Source organism: Sinocyclocheilus anshuiensis, unplaced genomic scaffold (assembly GCF_001515605.1).
Source record: "Sinocyclocheilus anshuiensis isolate Anshui unplaced genomic scaffold, SAMN03320099.WGS_v1.1 scaffold524, whole genome shotgun sequence".
In the NCBI taxonomy this organism is placed as follows: domain Eukaryota; kingdom Metazoa; phylum Chordata; class Actinopteri; order Cypriniformes; family Cyprinidae; genus Sinocyclocheilus; species Sinocyclocheilus anshuiensis.
In genome coordinates, this window is record NW_015555703.1 from 2,438,594 (window position 1) to 2,450,187 (window position 11,594).

At 36.1% G+C, this 11,594-nt stretch overlaps 1 pseudogene; it reads right to left on the minus strand.

The window, feature by feature from the left end:
• Positions 1 to 486: 486 nt before the first annotated feature.
• LOC107671677 (exosome complex component RRP41-like) lies at positions 487 to 3,731 on the minus strand (annotated as a pseudogene).
• Between the last annotated feature and the right edge of the window lie 7,863 nt (positions 3,732 to 11,594).

Consider the following 11,594-nt stretch of genomic DNA (forward strand, 5'->3'; position numbering starts at 1 on the left):
ACCTCACATTTCAGCCTTTAAATCATTTTTTTAAAGAAAAGGATGAGCCAAAATGATACATTACAGGCATTTTAACAATTCTACATAGGCTACTTTATTATTGAAGTGTTGAGATTTTTAGAGTGCACTATAGTTTATTTTCCATCTGCCAGTTAAGATTTACTAAACTAAATTTTGGTCCTGTTTTCTCATTGGTCTGAACAAAAACAGCAGTCAGGCTGAATAAAAGCGTAAATCCACTGTCTGACAGCAGGTGGCGCTGACGGAACATCAGAATTTGTTTTCTTTAGTTAATTTTATAATAAATAAAAAGAAAACAAATAGTTAGAATACAAAAAGATTAGAGAAGCTAGTGCTTTTTTAATAGCTTTTCATAAACTCATAAATCCCTTGAAACTTCCTCTCGAACCTTAGGATATGTTTATTCACAAACAGACAGTTTGTAATTTTTACAAACAGACTTGCACATACTGGCAGTACACAATAGATGTGGAATAAATGTTTATATTTTATTAGTGTACAGAGGTACACAAAAGGAAAAACTGTTGTCAGCTGTTTAGAAACATACCAAAACCTTTTAAATAAAACTGGAGATCTTTATTATTACAAAACACAGATTTTCTGTAGATATTCTATATGGCGTGATTTTGTTGTTGCTCAAATCTTTCAGCTAAATGTAGGCTTCAGTTCTACAATGGGAGCACAGTCTGTTTCAGTGAGTTAATTTTCCCATCAAAGCCTCTCTCCTTTTCAATCGCTGGTCAGAACGGAAACCTCTTCGAGATGCTGACGCACAACGACTTTACTGAGACCTTTACACGCCGTCATGGCTGCCTCTATTAAAGCGTCCAAGTGGTCCTGGTGGAGCCGGGCGTCCATCTGCAGCAGGGCGATGTTTCCGCTGCGGGCAGCAGGGCCAGCGCCAGAGACGTTCCTCCTCCGCTCTCCTCAGCGTGGCACAGATCGGCCAGCGGCGTGTCCTCCACAAAGCCGGCAGTGCAGGCGCACACATAGTCACGCATGGGAATACCAGCGTCCACCAGAGCCAGAGTAGCAGCATTCACACAAGCACTGTAGTTCCCACCGTCTGCCTGCAGAATCTACAGCACAGGACGAGAGACAGGGATAACGTGATGTGATCTGTACACTGTATTTTGAGTAGCTCTGGAAAGAGAGCATCTGTTAAGAAATGTCTTTACAAGTTCTATTTGATTTGTCAATCGCATTCATCTTTTAAACTAAAAAAATTGATCAAAAGAACTAATTTGGAAGATAAACTCTGGGATATACATAAACCACTTTGCATTTTTGTGGGCAGTGCTACTGTAGTTAATGGGAGGTGAAGTAAGGTATTATAAATCAAATTGTGGAGACCATAGTGGGCCGGTTCTTGTAGGAAAAAACTTTCCTGTATTAAGTTTTGTGTGTCCTTAGAGATATTTTTGTTTTTGATCATTTTGGTAACATTTTTGTACATTTTGTTAATGCAAACAGCATAAATTTGGTCAGATGTGTATTTTTTTGGTGAAATTTTAATATTTCACCCTCATTTTCTTTAAGAATCTATTTTACACTAAAAGTACAAAAAAATATTACACTCAGGACATAAAGGAAAAGTGCACAAGAAATGATAATGCATCAAAATTAATGTTGTTGCTAATCAGTGACATATCCAAGACTGTAATAACTCCTAAAAAATTCTGCTTAGCATTGAAAAATAATTGATGTATTGTGTTTTTCATAAAAAAACAAAAGTGGCATTATGTAAACAAACTTCTGGGTTAAACGGGTTAAAATTCTGAAAATGAATGAATTTTTGGTAGTTATGATTAGGACTGATGTTGGTAAAAAAAATCTATGTCAGTGATAGTGGAAAAAAATATTAATATATAATATCCAGTTACTAAAGTTTAGTAAAGTTGGACACACACAATTAGCACTTCTAGATTAGACAGACGGATGGATGGATGGATGGATGGATAGACACCTTAACGTAGATGTCGATTTGTGATCGTGGGTAGAGCTCGGTGAGCACCGCAGCTTCAAAGGTCTGTTTGAGATGAAGGCTCATCTCGCTGGACTTGCGGTCTCCGTGTGGACGTCTCTTCCTCTCAGCCGTGCTGAACTGACAGTTAATGACCACGCGATCATGCAGCGATTTACTGCGAGAGCCTCGCGTCTACAGGGAGGTGGAAAGATTTGTTATGTTACAATAAACACAGAGGATAGTATGGATAAATGACACAAAACAGAAGGTTTTTTAAAGGTGTCTGGAGCAGAAATTGTTTTTGAGTAACTGTTGACACACTGTCCTACACAATAGAAGCAATCAAACCAACAAAAGAGCAATAATTTATAAGTGCTGTGACAAGTCCTGATTAGTCTAACGCAGTACAAGTTATTATTATTTTAATAATAATTAAAAAGAGATAGAATAGAAATAGAATAGAGAGTAGGGCTGCACGATAAATCGTGCATATATATATATATATATATATATATATATATGGTGAGAGTGATTTTACCGTCAGTGAACAACGGCTCTGTGTAGTAAATGCTGCTCCATGTGAAAGCACACACGTGATGGAGATTTACTGGGGCTTTACTGACAAGATGTGCATTAAATATTGCATGTGATTTATCGTGCAGCCCTAATAGAGAGTGCTGGTGTTAGAGGGTCAAGTTTTTATATAAATAAAAAAAAAAATTTTAATAAATAAAAAGAAAACAGGTAGGCTAGATAGAATAGAAATATAATAGAGTCTTGGTGTTAGAGGGTCAATTTTCTAATAAATAAAAAAATGGGTAGATAGAAATATAATAGAGAGTGCTGGTGTTAGAGGGTCAAGTTTTTTTAATAAATAAAAATAAAACAGGAAGATAGAATAGAAATAAAATAGAGAGTGCTGGTGTTAGAAGGTCAAGTTTTTTAAAAATAAATAAATACAAAGAAAACAGGTAGATAGAATAGAAATAAAATAGAGAGTGATGTGTTAGAGGGTCAAGTTTTTATATATATATATATAAATAAATAAAAAGAAAACAGGTAGATAGAATAGCAATAGAATAGAGAGAGCTGGTGTTAGAAGGTCAAGTTTTTTAATAAATAAAAATAAAACAAGTAGATAGAATAGACGTAGAATAGAGAGTGCTGGTGTAGACAGTCAAAGTGTAGATGGAAGAGATTTGAATATAATTCACCAAAAATCACACAATGAAAAATAGTAAATAGCAACCACTGCAAATACCATATTATAAGAGTATTATGACATACTCATTATGAGTTTACAAAACACATTAAACCAAAACAAATATGGGAACATATGATTAATAAAAAAAAACATCTGTATTTAAAAATATAATATTGTATGCAATAATTAAAACTTAGACTGAAAAATGTTAGGCTCATTTTGAGAACAGAATATTGTACGTGCTTTCTGCACATGTAATTTTTTTCATATCTGGTAAGCGTGGTAAGATACGTGTTTGTTAAGTTACTTCGTTATAACAACTGTACAACTGTGTTGAAAATAAATACTGTTCTATAGTTCTATAGTACACACGAACTTCAGCTGATATGTTCGTATCGATCAGTGATGCGCTCACCTCGTACGGTCCGTACACCACAGCCAGCGCTTTAGTGTTGCCCTGCTCCAGTCCGCCTGCGCTCTCCGGCCGTCTAGACAGCAACTCGAGCCCCGCCATTGATCGCTACTCGTTCTAGAAACCAGAAACGCGTGGACTTCTCAGATCTTCTTGCGTTGTTGATTTTCGTCTCCGAATGTAAACAGCTCCGCCTGCTGGGCTCCGCTAATCTACGGGACTACAAGAGCACATGGTGAGAGAACAAGGTAAAAAACACTGCAAAAAATGCTTTTTTTACTTAGATTTTTTGTCTTGTTTCCAGCCAAAATACCTAGAAATTCTTAAATCAAGAAGGATTTTCTAGACAAGTAAAAATTATTGTCGTTTTCTGTTTGAAATAAGATTATTTTGCTTACCCCATTGGCAGATTATTTTGCTTGTTCTAAGCCAAAACTCGCTTAATTTTGACATGTTTTTTTTTCCTGAAAACAAGACAATAATTTTTACTTGTCTAGATTCTTGATTTCAGACTTTTTAGATATTTTGGCTGGAAACAAGACAAAAAATCTAAGTAAAAAAAGCATTTTTTGCAGTGTTTTTTACCTTGTTCTCTCACCATGTGCTCTTGTAGTCCCGTAGATTAGCGGAGCCCAGCAGGCGGAGCTGTTTACATTCGGAGACGAAAATCAACAACGCAAGAAGATCTGAGAAGTCCACGCGTTTCTGGTTTCTAGAACGAGTAGCGATCAATGGCGGGGCTCGAGTTGCTGTCTAGACGGCCGGAGAGCGCAGGCGGACTGGAGCAGGGCAACACTAAAGCGCTGGCTGTGGTGTACGGACCGTACGAGGTGAGCGCATCACTGATCGATACGAACATATCAGCTGAAGTTCGTGTGTACTATAGAACTATAGAACAGTATTTATTTTCAACACAGTTGTACAGTTGTTATAACGAAGTAACTTAACAAACACGTATCTTACCACGCTTACCAGATATGAAAAAAATTACATGTGCAGAAAGCACGTACAATATTCTGTTCTCAAAATGAGCCTAACATTTTTCAGTCTAAGTTTTAATTATTGCATACAATATTATATTTTTAAATACAGATGTTTTTTTTTATTAATCATATGTTCCCATATTTGTTTTGGTTTAATGTGTTTTGTAAACTCATAATGAGTATGTCATAATACTCTTATAATATGGTATTTGCAGTGGTTGCTATTTACTATTTTTCATTGTGTGATTTTTGGTGAATTATATTCAAATCTCTTCCATCTACACTTTGACTGTCTACACCAGCACTCTCTATTCTACGTCTATTCTATCTACTTGTTTTATTTTTATTTATTAAAAAACTTGACCTTCTGCTCCAGTCCGCCTGCGCTCTCCGGCCGCCTAGACAGCAACTCGAGCCCCGCCATTGATCGCTACTCGTTCTAGAAACCAGAAACACGCGTGGACTTCTCAGATCTTCTTGCGTTGTTGATTTTCGTCTCCGAATGTAAACAGCTCCGCCTGCTGGGCTCCGCTAATCTACGGGACTACAAGAGCACATGGTGAGAGAACAAGGTAAAAAACACTGCAAAAAATGCTTTTTTTACTTAGATTTTTTGTCTTGTTTCCAGCCAAAATATCTAAAAAGTCTGAAATCAAGAATCTAGACAAGTAAAAATTATTGTCTTGTTTTCAGGAAAAAAAAACATGTCAAAATTAAGCGAGTTTTGGCTTAGAACAAGCAAAATAATCTGCCAATGGGGTAAGCAAAATAATCTTATTTCAAACAGAAAACGACAATAATTTTTACTTGTCTAGAAAATCCTTCTTGATTTAAGAATTTTTAGATATTTTGGCTGGAAACAAGACAATCTAAGTAAGAAAAGCATTTTTTTGCAGTGAAGTCATGTGCTCACAAGAAAACATATTTATTGTATATTTAAATTTGGCCCATGGCATCAATTAATGTGTTCCCAACAACCTCATTATTCATTATGGTTCTAAAGAATACCTAAATCATTGTAAATGTTGAGGTATTGATGAGGCATCTTTCATTTTGGTAGTTGTAGTCCATTTCAGTTCTGTCAGATAACATGCTCTGCCTGAGGACGGTTTGCTTTCATGACAGAATCAGAATCAGAAAGAGCTTTATTGCCAGGAATGTTTACACATACGAGGAATTTGTTTTGGTGACAGAAGCTTCCACAGCACTTAGAATGACAGTGACACAGATAATTAAAACAGGATAAGTAAATAGGAAATAGAAATATACAAAAAATATTACAAAAACAATATACAAAGTAGACAATAGCTGGTATTTGTGTGTACAGGTGTGTTCTGTACAAATGCAAGGAAATGTAAAAAAAAAAAAAAAAAAAAAAAAGTGAGTGACCGGGAGAGTCTGTTTATCCTGTCTGTAATGAATGAACATGTTTCAAATATATATTACAAAAACAAAAACAAATCCACCACTGGACAAATATAAATAAGCCAATGCCTGGAACTGGTAAAAATGAAAGGGAAAAGAAAACAAACAATAAATAAATAAAAGACAATAACAAAAGAAACATGAAAGCTAATTAGTTTAGACCACTGCATAACTAGAGAAACAAAAAATATGAAAAACAAAAGTCCGAGACGCCCGAACTAAACTAGCCTATAGATATATCTAACCTGAACATAAAGGGACAGGAGTATTAGTCAATGCGATTATCAGTGAAAGTTAAAGTAAAAGAGAGACTGAAACGGAACACACAGACACAGACACAGACTCACACTCACACTCACACTCACACACTCACACACACACACACACACACACACACACACACACACTCTCACACTGTTGCTGATGATGGAATCACAACATGATCATTTAATATTGTGCATGATTATTAATATGATTAGAAATGATGCTAACTTTTGAGTGACTCCTAAAAATATTGACAATTGTCATTAATCATCCAAAACTAATATTAAATAATTGGTAATATATATATATATATATATATATATATATATATTCTAAATCAGAACACACAATTACCAGTTAAGCTGTGCTTAGGATTTTTAAGACAAATAAACGTTATCAGTTATTATAATATATGCACTCTCCGATGTTGGCAGCTGATTTGAAGTCAATAAATGATGCTTTAAAAGTAAAATAAGTTCTTACTTGCTTACTTATCATTGGCTTTTTTAAAAGAAGACTTAAACCCATTACCTAAACATACAATATTTTTTTGTGTCATTTTTTCAATTATTATTTTTTGTCTTTTGGCTTTGTACAAACTGCCTTCTATTTACTTTACCCACACATTTTCTCTGCTATTTGTCTTGATGCGTGTTTCTTCTGCATGTTTGTATGTATATCATAACAACATGTTTGGTTGGAAGAAGCCTGTCTGTTGCTCGCACAAGAAGGCGTCGTAAAAAGCGTATTGTTTCTGTCAGTGTAATGATTTGTGTAGCAGTGACTTGTAGAATATTCACCATTGTTATCTCTCAAACAAGCTTGACAGAAGATTTGACAGTAATCTCAGTAAATGGGATATAGAATTTTGTGACATCCTTGCTGTGGTCATTTGGTTTAGCATCTTGCTTACATTACGCTGTTTATTTAGTTTTTTGTCTCGGTTGTGTTTTTGTGTACTGCCCGCTACAATCACGCTATTGACAGCTGTATTTACATGAAACCTGAACGTTTTGTAGATTTACCTAGTAAGCAATGCAGCACAGAGACTGAGGAGTGGCTGCTGACAAATAGATTATGTCACGCGAATAATAGAGCGGCTGCTGCCTGGAAATTATACAGCATGCAGACGTGTGACGATACAGAAGGACAGGAACAAGCTGCCAGGGACGCCTCACATTCTGGGACAGTCCCCATACAAGACGGGATCAGTGTCAAGAAAAATTTGACTCACAATTATTGTGTTTTGGTCACCATCTCCATGGCCTGCAGCTGTGCTCCACATCCCATCGCAATGAGCCATTTTATTGTGTTTATGCAAATGTTTCGAGGGCCAATTTTCAAAACTGACACTTTAACTTTTAAAAGTGTCATTATAGTTTGCTAATCTCCCATTAGTTTAGAGAAACCCGTTCGAGCAAGTATAAGAATTCAGTTTCAAATGTTCTTGCTTCCTGAGAACTTTGGCTTAAGAATAAACATTTAAAATCAGATTGTACAGATTAAAAACACCCACACTTCTATAACTACTGTTTCACACTGCCTTAATGATGATGTGAAATGTGGAATGAAAACATTTCACCGCAGCAGCAAAAAATTAAAAGGAAAAAAAAAAGAATAAAAAAGGATACATCAGTTATAATAACTATAGAACTATATATATTTTAAATTCTCGTAAGACATTTTAATATTACTATATCAAATGCACATTGGCAAGTATAAGCACAATTAAGAATTCTTTTTATATGAAAATGTCAAAGGAAGAGCATATTGCTTTTTCAGTTTTTAGATTTTGATATTACATCTACACACATTTTAACCATCTTCTAAAGTACTGTAAAAAAGAGACTTGAGATTTGTAAATTTGCATTTGTGAATATGGAATTTACATAAAAATTTTATACAATTTATAATGAAAGCAGCATAATTTGATTAGTGATTCTCAATATAATAACCTAAAATCACATGTTTATAGGATAAATTAAATGTTTTAAAATACTGTCAACATTAAAACTTTTTTTCCAAAAACGCAAATTGTTTCAGTGGAACTTTCAAAGCCCTTTATTTCAATATCACTCTTAAATGTTGTAGAAATTGTCTGGTGTAGACTATGAAATATTTTGAATGTGATTTCCTTTGAGGCACCGACCAAACTTGAGTCCAGTTTACATTATTAAAGAGACTGTTCAAGTAACAAATAACAGAGTAGAGATATTCTCTTTCTAGAACAAGGACAATATTGTGTAGTAGTGAGACATATAGATGCTGTTTTTTCTGCTGGCCTAATCAGTATTGCCATGCTTTAAAGTCATTGTAAACAGAAGTTGTAATAAAAATAACTCAGAGAGTGCAAAATGACCATTAGGTTTGAGCCCCATCTTTTCTGAATGGAGTTGTCACTTTCAGTTCATCAGTCACTCGTACAGCACGCATTCTTCCACGCGTGCTATTCTACATAAATGGACAGAAACAGCCAGAATACGTCAACAGCACCGCTTTTGAGTCATTAACGACGACATGAGTGCAGATGTCGAGTTTTGTTTTCTTGTTGTGCAGGTTGCTTAAACAGTGCCGTAATAAAATAGCTGAGCTAACACGTGTAAATTCTTCTAGCATATGCATGTGTGTATTACAGCCTCGGTGACTGCATTCATTCCAACAATTCGATTTAACCTTGACAACAATAAAATATGGAATAAAATAGACTACTGTATGTCCGTTATCCTTTCTAATGTTTCGTCAGGGGACTGTTCAGAATCACTAGTCATCTTATCTTTTATTCTCTTCGTTTTACTGCAAGTCAAAAGATGATGACAAACTTCCTTGACCCTGTGTGCAGCTTGTTAGAATATTAGATATGGCATATTTGTAGTTTGTAGTTTTAATATTCAATTTGCATGATGGGTTTTAGACGATAATAATGTAAAGGAGGTGGTCGGGGGAAATGGTGGTTTTACAGAAGGGATGCTTTTTTTTTTTTTTTCAACAGATGGGACGCCATCCCTTCACAGCCTCCCTCAATTCGTGTACTGTAGCCTATAGACCAATTCTGTATTAATGGTACACAGTATTTTAATGACCCAGTTCCATTTTTACATAGAATAAGAATTTATTTTTGTAAACTCACATTTTGTAAATCATATTGGACAAGAAATTAGACTAATAATCACCTCCTATACGTGATGCTCTTCATTGCAAAGTTTGGGATTAGCAAGATTTTTGTTTATTTGTTTGATTTTGAAAGAAGATTCGGTTACACTTTATTTTAAGGTGTCCTTGTTACAGTGTAATTATGTGCCATTTAAGTACTGAGTAATATTAATTAACTACATGTACTTACTATATGGTTAGGGTTAGGATTAGGGTTACTTGCAATAATTAATGCATAATTAATTGTTATTATAATAGTAAGTACATGTAACGTGTAACAAGAACACCTTAAAATAAAGTTGTACAAACCATACAAGTTATACAAACCATATTCATTTGAAAGGTGTTATTTGTTGTTTCATTATAAGCTACATTTTTAATCAGCTTGACCTGCTACATATAAATCTGCAGTGTTTAGTGTGCTATAAAGTAGGCTAGCAGGATTCTGCACATAAAGCTGTGTAGTGATTACAGCAAACTATAGATTTCAGTCCCTGGAGCACATTCATTTACAATCGGGGGCTTGGGATCACGCTTTGCTAAATCTAGCGAAAATGTGTTTTTGAAGGGGTCATGAATTGTGAAATCTAATTTTGACTTATCTTTTGACATATAACAGGTCATTTATGATGCATTTATGGCTGCAGGTCCTGGGCTGATTTTTAGTCCCAGTTCATCCCTGGCTAGGACTGTCAGACCTGATTCTGTTCTTGGTCCTCGAAGGACACCTTCTAAAAGTGTGTTTAAAAGGAAAGGCAATAAGGTGGATTTATGGCTGTGGTAATGCCATATGAACCTAGAGTGCCTTACACACAGTGCCAGTAATGTTGTATAGTGTTACTGGGAATCTCTTCCACCTGCAGCATATGTTAAGCTTGGCATAGTCTCGCATAGCCAGACCTTCAGATTGACGGCAGAAGGCCTGGCAATATGGAGATTGTTGCATAATTCCAAATAAATAAATTATGATCCACAAATAAATGTAAAGAGATTAACAAAAAATTAAACACATTGACAAATAAATAGAATGAGATCCACAAATAAAAAGGTTTCACAAATATGAATTAAATTCACAAATAAATAAAATGAGATTTGCAAATAAAATCTTTTTATGTCCCAAACACAACTTTGCACTCCTGTAAGTATAACCCGCGTGATGGATTTATATCAGTGAGAAGGAGGAAAAATATCTACTGGGTCTGAGCTCATACGTACTGTCACGAATCCTGTCCATGAACTTCCATCCACTTGCCACCAGAGGTCTTTGCCATTGTCTGACCCTTGCTTGTTTTGACTTTGTTCTATAAATAAAGCTTTGCATATGGATCCACACGCCTCTCGTCTCGTCGACCCCGTAACAGAATACTAGGCCACACAAGGATCCAGCAGCTTCTCATGTGAACATTGGCCAGGTATGGACACTGCAAGACTGTTATTAACCCTCAAGCAGGGCTTGCGAGCGCTCAAGGATTATGTACAAGAGAATTGTCTCGCCCTGTTCGAATACTGTTTGCCCCTCGCCTGGACCATAGCCTGTGTTTCGGATTAACCCTTTGGAATTCCCTGTTTGGACATTGTTCGCCGGAGATCGACCACGCCCGCTCACTGGACTTCTCTTGTGTCTTGCCCTCAATATACCTCTTTGCCATTGTCTGAACCTTGCTTGTTTTGACTTTGTTCTATAAATAAAGCTTTGCATATGGATCCGCACGCCTCTCGTCTCGTCGACCCCGTAACAGAATACTCGGCCACACAAGGATCCAGCAGCTTCTCATGTGAACATTGGCCAGGTATGGACACTGCAAGGTTGTTGTTAGCCCTCGAGCAGGGCACACGCTCTCTCGAGGACTACATTCAGGAGTATCTGGACATTGCCTATCACTCTGATTTACCGGACTGTGTTTTGATAGATTTTTTCTGTAATGGCATTAATCAACCGCTAAAGTCTAAGCTTATACTTGAGGGTCCGCGTTCGTCACTATGTCAGTTTATGGATGATGCTTTATTGACTGTTGGCTCTTTGTGTACTGTGGGTGTCGCGGAGGAAGAACGTGATACCGCGTCTGTGCCTGTAATGGTGGCTGCTGAGTTTAATCAACCACAAGCTCCGGGATATTCAAGTTCACTGATCGCTACTCCGGTGATGCAACCCGCTCGTGAAATGGCAGC